At 37.7% G+C, this 16,304-nt stretch overlaps 1 protein-coding gene across 3 annotated transcripts in view; it reads right to left on the bottom strand.

Moving 5' to 3' along the window:
- Positions 1-16,304, bottom strand: part of HDAC9 (histone deacetylase 9) — a 2,434,493-nt gene that overhangs the window by 2,094,717 nt on the left and 323,472 nt on the right. The window lies entirely within an intron of this gene.

The raw sequence follows: 16,304 nt of genomic DNA, 5'->3' as shown, positions 1-16,304 counted from the left end.
GCCATCTCTGCTGAAACAAAAACATCAAAATGATAGAACTTTGTAAAGGTATGCAACAATGTCGCAGCCTTGCAAATATGTTCCACAGAAGCTTTATTCTTAAAAGCCCAGGAAGTTGAAACTAGTGGAATGAGCAGTAATTTTCACAGGAGGTTGATGACCAGCCTCCAGATAGGCAGAATGATTTACACCTTTTAACCAGAAAGCCAACAAAACAAGTAGCTATCTGACCATTATGCTTGCTAGAATACAAGACAAACAAACTAGAAGATTGCATAAATCCTTAGTCGCCTGAAGATAAAACTTCAGAGCTCTAACCACATCCAAATGTAGAAGCATCTCCTTGGAGAAACTAGGATTCGGACACAAGTATGGAATGACAATCTATTGATAAATATTGTCAGATGACACAACCTTAGGCAAAAAAACATATTTAGTCCATAGAACCACCTTATCCTGATGAAACACCAAATACGGAGGATCACAAGAAAGGGCGTGAAATTACAAAACTCTACGAGCCAAAGATTTAGCTAGCAGAAACAACACCTTCCAGGATAACATCTTGATATCCAATGAATGCATAGGTTCAAAAGGAGGATGTTGTAAAACTGTAAAAACCAAATTAAGACTCCAAGGAGGAGCTATAGGTTTAATCACAGGCCTAATGCATACAAAAGCCTGAACAAAAGACTGAACATCTGGTAACCAAGCTTTCTATGCAAAAGAACAGAAAGTGCCGCACAAAACCCCATCTTGCTACACAAGCAAAATTGCTTCCTCAGCACCCTGGGGCATTTAAAGAGAAAACATTGCTGAGGTACCAAAGTGCACAGTATAAATATATGACTCTGTGAGCTGAGTTCATAAAAGCATAATAAATAAATAAATCATGGATTAAATAATTGGAGCTATTTGTAAGCCCAGCTCAGAGAGCTGTATGGCTATGTAACTAAAGATAAGGGCAACCAGGGGCGGACTGATCAGCTGGTCCAATAGGACCTAGACCGAGGGCCCAGCATTTAGGGGGCCCCACAAATGGCATCTCCATGGCTCCTGGTGTGCTGCTTAAGCTTGGGTTTACAGCTGCCCTATCAGTAACTAATCAGTTAAGAGTGGGTTTAGTGGGGGCCCTGGCCCTAGAATGTGGGCCTTGTGCCTGGATGTGGGGTGTGTTGCTTGGGGGACCTAGAGTGTAGGGGGGTCCTGTTGCTCTGAGGGCTATGGAGTGTGGGGTCTGGCCCTGGAGGTTGGAGGCCCTATCTCTGGCCCTTGATGTTTGGGGGCCTGGTGGGGGAAGAACAGGGAGGCTGCCATGTCCATTTGCATACATTTTTATACATTTGGGTCAGTGTGAGACAGTGGGGGCCCTTCCCGAATATTTGCCCGGGGCCCTGATTGGTCTCAGTCCCCCCTGAGGGCAACAGAGATTAGACCCCAGTAAAGCAGGTTGTGCACCAACTAACATTAGCCTATTCAGACAAACTGACATGAAGAAGTACTTACCAAGTTTGCCTCCTCCTGGTGGCAGGTGATGTAATCCTAAGAGTAAGGATTGCGGGCTTATATATATATGTGTGTGTGTATGTGTGAATACATATGTATTTATGTGTGTATGTTGGAAAAATGGTGCCGATAGACTTGCTCTATGCAGGTTTGCCACAAACCTTTCAGTTTTTCCACTTTCCACTTTTTCATCCTCTTTTAATATTACATATAAGTTGATCTAGACTCCTAGATTTTTAATCATCTGAAAAAAACACACTACCCAAAATCACTAATGACAATCTAAACAAAACAGAGCTATTGAGTGTACAATAAGTGGCTCCTCCTTTGAATGTTCTTAATTAATTGAAACACTCTGTTGCCTACACTTATTTTTGGTGATGGCAAAACAAACTCATCACCTGTAAACAAAGTGCAAACAGTGGCGTCACTAGGGTTGGTGTCACCCGGTGCGGTAAGTCATGGTGTCACCCCCCCCCCCCCCCCCCAGAAAGCAGACACAGGCAAACACACATACAAACACTCAGACACACTTAAAAACATACTCAGATGCACACACAAACACTCGGAAACACACTCAGACACACACACAAAAACACTGAGACACACAAAAACACTGAGACACACAAAAACTCAGACACACACATACAAAATATGTAAACTGCACTGCATTAATTAGGAAGCTCATGCCTAGAGCTGCTCCCTGGCTCAGCATCAAATGAAAGATAAACAGAGCACTCTAAAATAAATCACTGAAGAAAAGGTTTAGGCGCAAAAACTATGAAAATTCTGCTCTCTGACTCTGTTCCAAGTCTGTCAGTGCACAGCCCTGGGCTGCATGTCACTGAGCAGTGAGCACAGATAGGCAGGCAGGTTTAGGCTAGCAGCGCAACTTTGCAAACCCCACGGCACACCCACAACATTCATAGTGAAATTGGGCAGGGGAGGAGCAAAGTACAAACAAGCAAAAGCAGCCGGGAAAACTATTTTTTGAAATTGCAGCACTGGCTCAAGGGGCAAAAAAATTGTGTGTCTACAACTTCCCCAGTCCCACTAATGTTCACAAATGCCAGCCTCTAATAAAATAATCTATGCATCTCAACATTGTATTTCTTTGAATTTCAATAAAATGTAAAAAAAAAAAAAAATTTTTTTTTTTTTTTGGTGTCACCCCCTGGAGGGTGTCACCCGGGTGCGGCCCGCCCCCCCCGCCCCCCCCTAGTGACGCCACTGAGTGCAAACCTCATTACTATTTATAGCGAATCTCTTAATAGATGATTCTTATCTCCACAATCTATTGTAAAAACAGAAAACAAGTAATTATTTAGTCAGTTATTTCCTTCCCCAACTCTAAAAAACTTCCTTGAGACTTATATTCCATAACTTAAGTTTTCTCCTTTCACTAATATCCAAGCAAGGTTTTGTCATTTCCACTGAATGTGCTGTCTTCTTTTTAATGTGCCTTAGCATACCTAATCAACTACAATGTATTTGCCAATACATTTCCTAACTGACTGTATTGGGCAGAACAAAGAATGTCAGATGATAGATGATGTCTTACAAGGTTTTATGACATGACCAATAAGAAATATGCTTTATGGCAAAAGGTGGCCACAGGCATTTGTCTCTATTACCAAATGAGATATCCAGTTGTGAACCATGTGTTTTGATTATAACTATTTTAAGAAGTTGTCTGCAGTGTACAAAAGCCAGAATCACATATTTCCAAAGTGGGTAACATTTTATAAAAGTGATAAAATATGAAAGTCAAGGTAATTACATACAAGATAAAAAAAAAGTTAATATTTATGGTACACCATTTTTAAAGAAATAAAACACATTTAAAACTATATAAAAAGTTATGGTGAACTATGCACAACAACAACTATTAGAGAGCCAGATTACGAGTGGTGTGCAAATGTTTGGACGCAAGAGATATTGGGGCATATGAGCCTGATGCCCCGTGTTTCTGGCGAGCCTGCAGGCTCGCCAGAAACAGCAATTATGAAGCAGCGGTCCCAAAGACTGCTGCTCCATAACCTGTCCGCCTGTTCTGAGCAGGCGGACAGACATCGCCGGAAATCAACCCGATCGAGTACGATCGGGTTGATTGACACCCCCCTGCTGGTGGCCTATTGGCCGCGAGTCTGCAGGGGGCGGCGTTGCACCAGCAGCTCTTGTGAGCTGCTGGTGCAATGCTGAATACGGTGAGCGTATTGCTCGCCGTATTCAGCGAGGTCTGTCGGACATGATCCGCACTGTTGGATCAGGTCCAACAGACCTTGATAACTAGAGGCCATTGGGCTTTCTTGATTGTTTGTGCGCAGGTTAAATTGCTCTTGTATTACAAGTTGAAAGTAAACGTGATCACTTGTGCGCAATTCAAGTTAACACTCATCGGGATAGCGAGTCATGTGGTTAACTGTTTCGGGAAATAAAAAAGTATTTCAAAACCCATCAAAAATACATTATAAAAGTATAGTTAAACTCATAATAACACCATCTAATAAAAATTATTCCAAAGAAAATATTACACACAATACAACATCTCAGGTGTTAGAAAAAAAGGAAGGCAAAGGGCTTTAACATTAAGATATGTGATCCTGTAGAATCACCTGGCTTTCTGCATAAATTAGTAATAATATTTGTTCTGATCATCACAACAATAAACAAATAATTCACCAGCAATTATGCAATTTAATGTTTGTTTACACACCATGTATTATTCACAGTGCACAGTGGAAACTATAAACATTTCCTGCACTGCAAATCAGACCCGCACAATGGTCAGGGGAATTTTGAACTATTAGACTTTACAAAACTGTTTCACCCCAGCAATATTCTTGGGTTGTCTGGTGGGAATCATTATCTAGAGATCATGTCAGGATATTTTTCTCTTTTACCCTAATGGCTTTTTGGAACCACTATTATTGGTATCAATTATTATTATCCAAAAAAAAAAGCACAGCATTGATCCCTGGTGCAGACTATAAAGGTTGCTCTGCCACCTCAATGACCTTGTTCTACCTTCTAATGAAATATGTTGCTAGAAACAAAACATATAGAAGCCTATCTAAATTCCTAATCCTAAAGTTTATGATAACCATTAACAAACTGGCAAAAAATCTCTTAAGACAAGTTAATTAATGAAGAGGATTATATGAGACTGGTATTCAAGGATTTTTAAAGCCCTTCATAGGGTGAAACGCGTTGACTATACTCTGATATCTAGGGGAATATCCACCTTACTGATTTTATTATATTTGCATTACAAGCGTTACCCTGTAAAACTCCTGGGAATGCTTAAGAGCTACTAAAATACTCTCTTTTTCAAAGTTATTTGAGAACAGTTGCAACTACTGTGTATAACCACTTTTGATACTTCTGCAGTGATATAAAGTTTCATTACGCCGTGCATTAAATTTAAAAGGTCACATTCTTGAAAGACCCAATCAGAACAGAGGGATTACGGAAGAGATTCCGATCCGACATCTGACAATTATATCCCGCTGCTTACAGCAGGAGAAGGTTATGAGATGTGCGGCATCCACAAGGTTCAACCCCAAGCATGGCCAAGCCTAAGAAAGTACAGACCTGACTGTAGCACAGACATAAGTGGAATCTGTTGCTACGTAAGAAGGTCAAGTGTCATGAATAACCAATTGGTGATCTTCAAAACATAAGATTACATTAACCAATAATAACTAAAACTACAAGTGAACTAAGACTACTTACACAGTAACAGAAATTACACACTTTGGAGCATGAACAATATCTAAATAGAAAAAAAGTAATGTACCTTACAGAATTTTGACAGCCAATTTAGTACTTTATATTTTTTTATAAGGAGAGACCATCCCAAACGACTTTTAGGATATTTTACCTAATTTTATTTTTATTAAAAACATTCTTTAATAAATATATATTTTTAATAAATATTATTCATATTTTATTGTGGTATATTCATGTATATAATTTAGATATAATTTACTGCTGTTAATAGATTTATGGCTGGCAGTAGCTATATAGCACCAGCCCAATAAATTTACTTGTTTGTCTATCTAATAGTAATCATTGTCATGCATTGGCTTGCTTGGATACACAGGGTATCATTTTTGGCATAATTTTTACTATCTTTGCCTGATTGTTGGTTTCTGTTTCCTGGGTGTGCTAATTGTTGCCTGAATTTCTGCTTGCTTGGAATTGACCTCTACTTTGTTTTGGACCACTCTCCTGCCTGCTGATTTTGTCCTGCCTTTGCCCAATTGCTGCTGACCACTCTACTGATGAATTTAGTTCTGCTTTTGCCCGACTGTCGTTGACCTTGACCTAATTACTAATTTCTCCTCTGCCTTATCCCTGGTGCCTGTTACACCCAGTCTGTTGCTGACCCAGCTAATCTAGTAACTACTCTACTTCCTAGTCCCAGGATTTATACAGCGTACAGATTTTGAGTGTCTCAGTTTTACTGTTCAGTCCCTGGGTTCTAACCTGGACTGACAGTTGCTCCTTCCTGACAATCATAAGCGGCACATAATTTGCATAAATATCTACTTCATAACAAATAGAAATAAATCAACCACGTATAGTACAATAAAAGTACTGGTCAGTCATTTGTTCATTATTCATTAAGTACTATCCTTCTGCAGTGAGCACTCTCTAACATTATCTAGAAAAATGAAATGTAATAGGTGTTATGGAAGTTTATCTAATTACTCTAACACAAGCCCCCTATGCTACTGCTCTGTGCTTCTATGGTAACTATACATGGTAATGACCTGAAAGGCATGGTTAATAGACAGGGGAAGAAAAAACAAGGACAACATTTGTGACAACCACTTAAAGTGAAAAGTAAATTTTGAACATTCAAAACACAGCATCTCATTATCCCCATGTATATAAACATAATCGCTGTTTTTTTTTTTAATAAAAACATATTAATATTTTCATTTTATTACTAACGTTTCTTTTCAGCCGTTTTCGTCCTGACTCCTCCCATCCAATTCTTCCTGCTTTCTCAGTCTTTACGTATAGAGCGGTCCCACCCGCTCTATACGTATCATCTATGCGCGTTCACAACGATCAAGAGCATTTGCACATGCGCGATTTAAGTATGTGAACCGCAATGCGCATGCGATTGACAAAACTGCTGGGCTCCAATGCGCAGGCGTCTCCCTCATATAGTGTGTGAATCATCAGAAGATTATGCGCATTAAGGTGAATGCTGTGCGCATGCGCGAATCGGCCACGAGCGTTAAGATGTGGAATATGCAGATTAGATGTGACGCATGCACAGATGGGCCAATATGAAGATGACGTAGTGTCACGGCCGCCTAACGGCCAGGATTTCAATTGGCACATAGAGATACATAATGAGGAAGTAGAAAAATTAGAGAAAAACTGGTTGTTATTACAGGAGACGATATTGGGATTTAAAAATAGGTAAAACTTTGTTTTAAAACAAATGTAATACATTTAATGAATGAAAGTCCTAATGAATTTAACCCCTTAAGGACCAGCGACGTACCCTGTATGTCGCTGGCCTTTTTTTGGGACGTGATTGTTTTATAGCGCGGTCTTGCCACCAGCGTTGAGACGGCTCTATTCCACAAAGCCTGCTGGAGGGAGTGCATTAATAGCGTTTTCTTGCTAGACTTGTGCTATTATGTCCTGAAAAAACCCTTAACGACTAGTGACATACAGGGTACATTGTGGTCATTAAGGGGTTAAATATTAAACTTAATTCTGTAGATCAAACGTTTAAACTTTACCTTCACTTTAAGTGTCTAAAATGCTCTATACAGCCCTATGCTTTCACAGTAGTCTACTCTTTTCTTTCAGATAGTTTTTTTGAGGTATAGGAGACCTCTTTTTTGTCTTGTCTATTTGTGGGTTTGTGCATTTTGCGCTAGTCTTGCATTTTTTATCTTTTCTACTAGTTGCCCCAAGCAATAACTAGAATGGTATTCTTATATATAGAGTCCAGGTAAGGATTTAAAATAGGGGTATGTAGGCAGAGTGCAGCCCCCAGCACGCTTATATTTATACACTTAATTAAACATTTTGTAAAGCAGTATTAGGCTTCCCGAATACAAGGGTATTCAGACAATGTGCATGATGGCATAAAAATAAACAACCAGGTGAATTATGTATTTAGGATTATCAAGTTTTATTTCAAAGCTGATATATATTTATATAGACTTATTTTTTGCATTACTTTATGCCAGAAAAAAATCTCCCCTAATAAAACAATCCCTGTGATGGAATTAAAGTAATTTCCCCATTACAACACCATATTTCAAATGATATGCAACTTGTGTACAACAAGCAAGTCTCTCTTGCTGCAAATATTTCCATTCATATTATATGCAGGGCATTTCTATTGATGCCCATAGCTGGTGCATGAAATTTTTTTTTACTTTGTGTTAAAGGGAAATGATACCCAAATGTTGAAGCACTTGAAAGTGATGCAGCATACGTGTAAAAAGTTGGCTACAAAATATCACCCGAACATCTCTATGTAAAAAAGGAAAATATTCCCCACACAAGTATTTGCACCCCATTGTAAAGGGATTTTAAGCAGCCAATCAGGATGCTATTCCCAGGACTTGCAAGGGAGTGTGTATCTAGCATGTGCAGGCACAGTCATGTTATTTCACTATTCAGTTTAATGAACATTACAAGAAATATCAAGAGATTTCAGTGAACTCTCATGAGATCACAGCAAAGCATAGCAGGACTTCAGCACTGGCTATTTTGTTTTCTTTAACCTGCAGCTGGACAGTGCGGTTACTCTTGTAAGCTGAAGAAATGTTAAGGTAAAATATCTTACTTTTTACAAAGAGATGTTCAGGTAATATCTAATTATCAGCTTTTAACCGTTATGCTGCATCACTTTCAAGTGATTTAGTATTTGAGTATAATGTCCTTTTAATTCTACCTCTTCATGTTGCCAGAAGTTTTGCCATATTCTGGTATATTTCATGATTCTGACAGAACATACCATTTTAAAACAACTTTCCAATTTACTTCTGTTATTACATTTTCTTCATTTTCTTGGTATCCTTTGTTGAAAAGCAGAAAGGCAAGCTCAGGAGCATGCATGTATCTACAGCACTATATGGCATGTTATGCATTAGCAAGATCTAGATATCTTTTCAACAAATAATAATAAGAGAACAAAGCAAATTTGATAATATAATTAAATTTGAACCTTTTTTTAAATTTATGTTCTGTCTTATTCACACAAAAAATTGGGCTCTGTGTCCCTTTAAGGGTAAGATTAATGCAAATTTATATAATAACTGGTAGATAAAATAATTAAAGTCCCAAAATAGAGAAGCTAAAGTAGAATGGGCTTATTATATAATATTTATTTGCTTGAATCAACCTGTAATTTGCTTATACAGAGAGTGCTGTTGCAAATAAAACACATAAGTAACTGGACATGCCATAAATGAATACACTTGTTTCATTCAACTGAATAAAATGTTGAACTTGTTATACAAGACTTTTATCCAGAATTCCCAAAGAAATTCTGTTATACTTTCTTGCCAAATGAAGTGATTAAAGGTCAAAATCTGCTAAAAATAAATTGAAGAAGTGTGAATAAGGTGCACTGGAAAGGGTTCCGCATGAAAGTCACAAAGAACAAGAATGATATTTTTTTTTCTATTTCTACTTCTGTGGGAAAGCTTTGTAATTCTGCTTTATTTGGAGCCAAGTCAGTTAAATACTACATGAAACTGTTACATCAATTATAACAGTGTATTACAGGAAAATGTCTAAATTTAACCTTTGTCAAGCTGACAAAAAAAGAGAAAAATAAAAAAGAGAAAACTAATTCAGCTATCACAGTACCTGCTCAACTCATTTCCAAGATCAGAGCAATAGCCTGTTTTAAATGTATTTAGCAGAAGTCTAAAAAAATAGAAATTGTGTATTGATTGCAGAGAAAATACAATTAAAGGGATACAAAAATAAAAATGTGATTCTCATGATTCAAATATGCCCCATAATTCAATAAAAAAAAAAAAAAATACTTCTATCGTCTAATTTGCTTATTTCTCTTATCCTTTGCTGAAACGTAGGTCTTTCTCATGAGGAAATCTAAGTTTTTTATGTTTATGTTTTTCATATGTTCTTATTGTAAATTATGTGAAACATCAAAGTTAACAAAATATTCATTATGGTTTTAGGGGAGGTCTTAGTAGCAGGGCCGCTATCAGGGGGTGAATGGGTCACTGACTTCAGGGGCCAGGTGGACCAGGGGGGCCCGAGACCTAGGTCAAGCAAAGCCAGGTTCAGTTTCAGCCCCTATTTTCTATAATTTGGCCGGAGCTGGGACGTGTTTTCTGTTCTTTAAATTTTGGCAGAGCAAGATCACATTATTAATTAAAGGTGGTCCAGTCCCCAGAGCCACTCTAACTTAAGTGCTTTTCCATAGTGCACCGGGGACCCTTTTTTAATTGCAGCAGAGTATGCCACCTCAGAATACGCTATAACAGAGCGCAGGGGGACGTATCAAAAGCTGGAATGTGTTAACAAGTTACATTTTCCCTAGAGTGCCAGGAGTTTGGGACCAAGTTTAGGAGGTAGCTTTCCAGGGGGAAAACTTTACCTGCACATCATTCTGTAGTTTGTTAGTGTCTGACATATAGACTGTGCAGAGTTACATCACCCACTGATGGTGGGGACACATCACTACAGAGTGGTCGCACACAGGATGATCGTTGCTGGCATATTATTTCACCTAGCTGAAGGATCATCAGGTCAAGAAGGTGTGGGGTGCAGGCAACTAGCTGGGGGATTAATTAACAGGGGGCTACAGCTAGCTGTGGGTCTTTCTGTTCCCTTGGGGATGGTACTGCCAAATGTGGGGGTCGGATGCTGTGTTCCTGGATCTGTGTCCTTGAGGTCCAGATGCGACAGTTGCGCTAGGCCTGTAGGACATAGTGATGCTTGGTTATGCACACTCTATTGCTCTATCTACCCCTCTCCCTGTGCCCCATCTAACCCTTCTCCTTGTGCCCCCTCTCCCTGTGCTGATCTACCCTTTTCCCTGTGCCCCATCTACTCCCTCTGCCTGCACCCACCTATCTACCCCATCTCAATTTACCTCCCTCTCCATTTGCTCCATCTGATCTCTCTCACTGTGCCCCATTTACCTCCCTCTCCTTTTGCTTCATCAGACCTCTCTCCCTGTGCCCCATTTACTTCTATCTCCTTTGCCCCACCTACCCACTTTCCCTGTGCTCCATCTACCCCCTCCCCTCTTGCACTAACACAACTACTATCTACCCCTCAGACATGCCCCCATTCTCCCTATACGGGTCAGGCATCTGCCCTTATACCAACACCCAGTATACTGCCCTGCGTAGTAGAAATACTATATATTTATATTGCATTTATGTGTGTATATACTGTATTTATTAGAGGTTTCTAAGATTTCAAAATGAGATGACATTTTTTTTACAAATGCTATATAAATATTGTGTGTATGAATATACATATATATATATATATATATATATATATATATATATATATATATATATATATATATATATATATATATATATATATAGTCCTGAAATAAGGATGAACTCTAAGGAATTTATGTCAAACAGTGTCAGCTTTTTGGATGACATTTCAGAGACAAATCGTCTCTTTTATCAGATCAAAGTATATACAATATATATATATATATATATATATATATATATATATGTAAATCAATAGAAATGATTGCATAAGCAATTAGCACATCTAGGCAAGTATCCCCGCTTGCCTTCAACCCAAAAAAACTCCATATACATTGTTACTAATGCACCAGAGGATTCTGGGTAAGATAAGAAAATTAGATATGCAACATCTCAATCCTCAATCCTATATAGAGGTTTTTTGGGTGAAGGCAAGAGGGGATACTTGCCAAGATGTGCTAATTGCCTATGCAATAATTTCTATTGATTTACTTCTGGAGAAATTTTAGTCTCATGCTTTTATCTCCACTATCATTTTAATGAATTTTGATTTTGCCCTGGAATGAGCTTAACCTAGCAGCAATCAAACATCTATCTACTGCTGATGAGTTCTAATAAGAACGAAACAGCTGTCCAGTAGTGATTGTTGTATTTGCTGCACTTAACCCATTAGGAGATCGCTGAGTGTTAACACAGTATTTGAAGCAAAAATCCTGAGATGTTGCATATCTAATTTGCATATCTTACCCAGAATCCTATGGAGTTTTTTGGGGTGAAGGCTAGCAGGGATACTTGCCTAGATGTGTTAATTGCCTATGCAATAAATTCTATTGATCTACTTCTTCGATATGGAGGATTTTAATCTCATGCTTTTATCTCCACCATAATTTTAATGAATATATACATATATATATATATATATATATATATATATATATATACACGCACACTTGCCAACAGAGGCTGCATAAAACTACAACTACTAAAAAAACCTACCCAGAACCACTTAATTTAGCCCTACCTGGTTATAAATTTGGGGGTATCAGAGTTTATACTTTGAATTTTTCAGTAAAAAAGCACTTAAAACATGAATTTCATGTCATTTGTACATCTAAGTACATAAATAATTGCAGCTAAGAAGTTAAAGGGACATACAATTATTATTGTTCTTTGTGACATCCAAGAGAGGGCATTTTAAAAAGTATTAGTTTTCATTTTGTATATTTTTTTTTTTGTGTTTGTGAGTAATAGCACATCCACCAATAATACATTATGAACTCTGCCTTACTGCCAGTGAGCATTCAGTTCCTATTGTTCAGTTGTATGGATTCAAAATAAAAATAAACAGCTTTAACAAACTTTTTACATTCAAAAAAATATTTTAACATGTTTAAATTGTGCTTGCTAGGATGTATGATGGAAATGCTATAACATTAAAACTAAGGAACTTCTAAAGACAATTACATAAGCTCTTAGGCATTAGAATTTAGAATGATTCAGGTATACCCTCTGATACATCATTCAAAATTTCACCTGCCTTCATTAAGACTCAAATCTGAAATCAGTTGCTCTAATTCTAAACCAGACTTTTAATAAACCTTTTCATAATAACATCATTTAGAAAATTAAACAATGTTACTCTTAGAAACACTTGCAATGTGTTCACAAACAATCTTTTTGCAAATGATTTTATCTAGAGATACTAAATAAGATACATAGACTGATAGATAGACAGATAGATAGATAGATAGATAGATAGATATAGATATAGATATATAGAGAGAGAAGCAGACAGGTATGGATATTTGCAGGACAATTCATTTTTAAATGATGAAAAGAAAGAGATTGTTAACTTTAAAAAAAAATATCCCTTTCATCTTTAAATTCATATTAACCTATTTATGGCCAGAAATAAGGAATATTTACAGTTTAACACTTGTGAGACACTAACTAACAAAGAAATGAATTACATTATGGGATACTTATCTGTTTCTTCAAACCACATCACTTAGAAATTGTATTGAATAGAAGCAAGAGGTTTTTACTGAAACAACTTATCACACATTCATACATTTCTCTAGCTGCGCTTAAAGGCCATAAGTGTCAACAATGGCTGTATTGCAATTTAGGATATATTAACTAAAGTTTGTGGTTATTGCAGCCTCATTTGAGTTTGAGTGACAGAAGAGAGTTAATGGTATTGATGAAAAAGGAAACTAAAGGAACGTTACTTCCTGCATACGCTTTCCTCCAACACATAATTTGATTCAGTTTTAGGGCACTGATTAACAGTCTATCAAATATTTTACATTATAAAGACTCTGAAATTCCATATACTTTATGTTTAATTTGCTTAATATATCCAACATGTCTAGATATGGTAAAATATCAGACCTGTAAGCACTAAAAATTATTTTATTATGAATTAATCTAAATACCTGGTATGTCACATAAACTGCTATCACAGGAAACAGTTTACTATAATATACAAATTAGATTGTCCAAAGTTGAATTTATATTTGAGCCTTCCAATACAATAGTAAACCAATATCCAATGAGGGGGCGCACTGTCAGGCTATGTATATAAAAACTGTGTAAAGGGGTCAACAAGTAAATTAGTACAAACAAGGAATAAATGTCCACCAATAAGGAGCAGCATCCCTCAAACGGGATTTGGCGATCCGTAGAACATTGACAACTTGAGGAACTTCATTGTGCAGATAAAACTATATAAAGTGACAAACAATTGTCCCCAGTAGTAAGATTGCTCACTCAGTATATCGCACTATGTAGTGTTACATGAGCGGGCTGGCTATCAAGATTGCCAGCTGAACTATCCTTAGGCAGCCCGAATTGATGAGAGTCCTCCATTTAGTCTACTAGATGTCAACCCATCTCACTCTGGATACACGTATAGTCGCAAACGCTAGTTTAAGTTCTGTCAAAACTAAGCCGCGGGCCTCAAATGCAACTTGTCCCACATCACGTGGTACTCCATGCCAGCCGGTGAGGGGGATATGCTCAATAATGTAAATTATATCAAAAAAACGGATACTATAGTATCAAATATATTGGAGGCAATGGACAATATAATAATAAGAAGAGTATGGGAAATAATACGGATGAGGTGGTTAAAAAGTTTAACATGAAATAATCCAGGAGATTTTGAAATTGAAATATTTTAGTAGTAAATAAACCCATGTCTTAACAATATCTGTGCTTTTAAAGCTGTATTTTTTTCTCTTAATAATTTAAAAGACTGATACATTTTTCCAAAATCTCACTGAAAAAGTTGAAATATACTGTAATCAATGTGTCATATATTTAAAGGGATATGAAACCTAAACATTTCCTTTTGTCAGGCAGAATATACAATAAAAAAAATCTTTACTTCTATTATTAAATGTGCTTTGTTCCCATGTTATTCTTTGTGGAAAGACACCTAGATAGGTGTGAACAGCACTACATGGCAGGAAATAGTGCTGCCATCTAGTGCTCTTGCAAATGGATAACATTCTTGCAAAACTGCTGCCATATAGTGTTCCAGACACGTGCATGCTCCTGAGTTTACGTCCCTGCTTTTTAACAAAAGATACCAAAACAACAAATACAATTTGATAACAAAAGTAAACTAAAAAGTTGCTTAAAATGGCATGTTCTAGCGCATGGGTTTTTAACGCTGCTTTTTTACTACCGCTGGTATTACGAGTCTTGTAGGTACAGCTGTCCCGCACACTTTTTTGGCCTTACCGCAAATCAACTTCCGCAAATTGCATATAGTCTTTTTTTCTATCGGACTTCCATAGCGGCGGTATTACGAGCTTGTCCTGGGAGGCCAAAAAGTGAGCAGTACACCCTATCCCGTCAAGATTCGTACCGCATTCTATAGTCAGTAGTTATGAGTTTTACGCTACAACACTGTAGCATAAAACTAATAACTAAAGTGCTAAAAAGTACACTAACACCCATAAACTACCTATTAACCTCTAAACCGAGGCCCTCCCACATCGCAAACACTAAAATACAATTATTTAAAACCCTATGATGTTATCAGTATAACTGAAACTTGCTGGGATGATTCACATGACTGGGCAGTTAACTTAGAGGGGTATACTTTATTTAGGAGGGACAGGAATAATAAAAGGGGTGGAGGAATCTGCATGTATATTAAACCTAACCTTAAACCTACAATAAGGGAAGATATTTATGATACAGACGACAATTTAGAGACCCTGTGGGTTGAAATAAAGAGTGGGGGGAAAAATCCTAAAAAAATATTACTAGGAACATGCTACAAGCCTCCCAACATTAGTGACCCGGAGGAAACTCAACTACTTATCCAAATAGGTAAGGCTGCGAATAACAATGCTGTAATTATGGGAGATTTTAACTACCCGGATATAAACTGGGCCAATGAAACTAGTAATTCAGCTAAGGGGGATAGATTTATAAATGTTCTCAGGGATAACTTCTTGTCACAATTAATAGAGGAGCCAACTAGGAGTAAAGCTATATTGGATTTAGTGCTATCAAACAATACAGATATAATATCAAACATAGAAGTTAAGTGTTTTAAAGGCTTAACTAAGGCCTAGATTTGGAGTTTGGCGGTAGCCGTGAAAACCAGCGTTAGAGGCTCCTAACGCTGGTTTTAGGTTACCGCCGGTATTTGGAGTCATTAAAAAAAGGGTCTAACGCTCACTTTTCAGCCGCGACTTTTCCATACCGCAGATCCCCTTACGTCATTTGCGTATCCTATCTTTTCAATGGGATCTTTCTAGCTCCGGTATTTAGAGTCGTGTCTGAAGTGAGCGTTAGAAATCTAACGACAAAACTCCAGCCGCAGAAAAAAGTCAGTAGTTAAGAGCTTTCTGGGCTATCGCCGGTTCATAAAGCTGTTAACTACTGTACTCTAAAGTACACTAACACCCATAAACTACCTATGTACCCCTAAACCGAGGCCCCCCCACATCGCCGCCACTCGATTTAATTTTTTAACCCCTAATCTGCCGACCGCCACCTACGTTATCCTTATGTACCCCTAATCTGCTGCCCCTAACACCGCCGACCCCTATATTATATTTATTAACCCCTAACCTGCCCCCCACAACGTCGCAGCCAACTACCTACAATAATTAACCCCTAATCTGCCGACCGCAAAGACCCGCCACCTACATTATAGCTATGTACCCCTAATCTGCTGCCCCTAACATCTCCGACCCCTATATTATATTTATTAACCCCTAATCTGCCCCCCTCAACGTCGCCTCCACCTGCCTACACTTATTAACACCTAATCTTCCGAGCGGACCTGAGCGC

Source organism: Bombina bombina, chromosome 5 (genome assembly GCF_027579735.1).
Source record: "Bombina bombina isolate aBomBom1 chromosome 5, aBomBom1.pri, whole genome shotgun sequence".
NCBI lineage: Eukaryota > Metazoa > Chordata > Amphibia > Anura > Bombinatoridae > Bombina > Bombina bombina.
The sequence above is the reverse complement of the archived record's forward strand: the minus strand, read 5'-3'. Positions and strand labels throughout refer to the sequence as shown.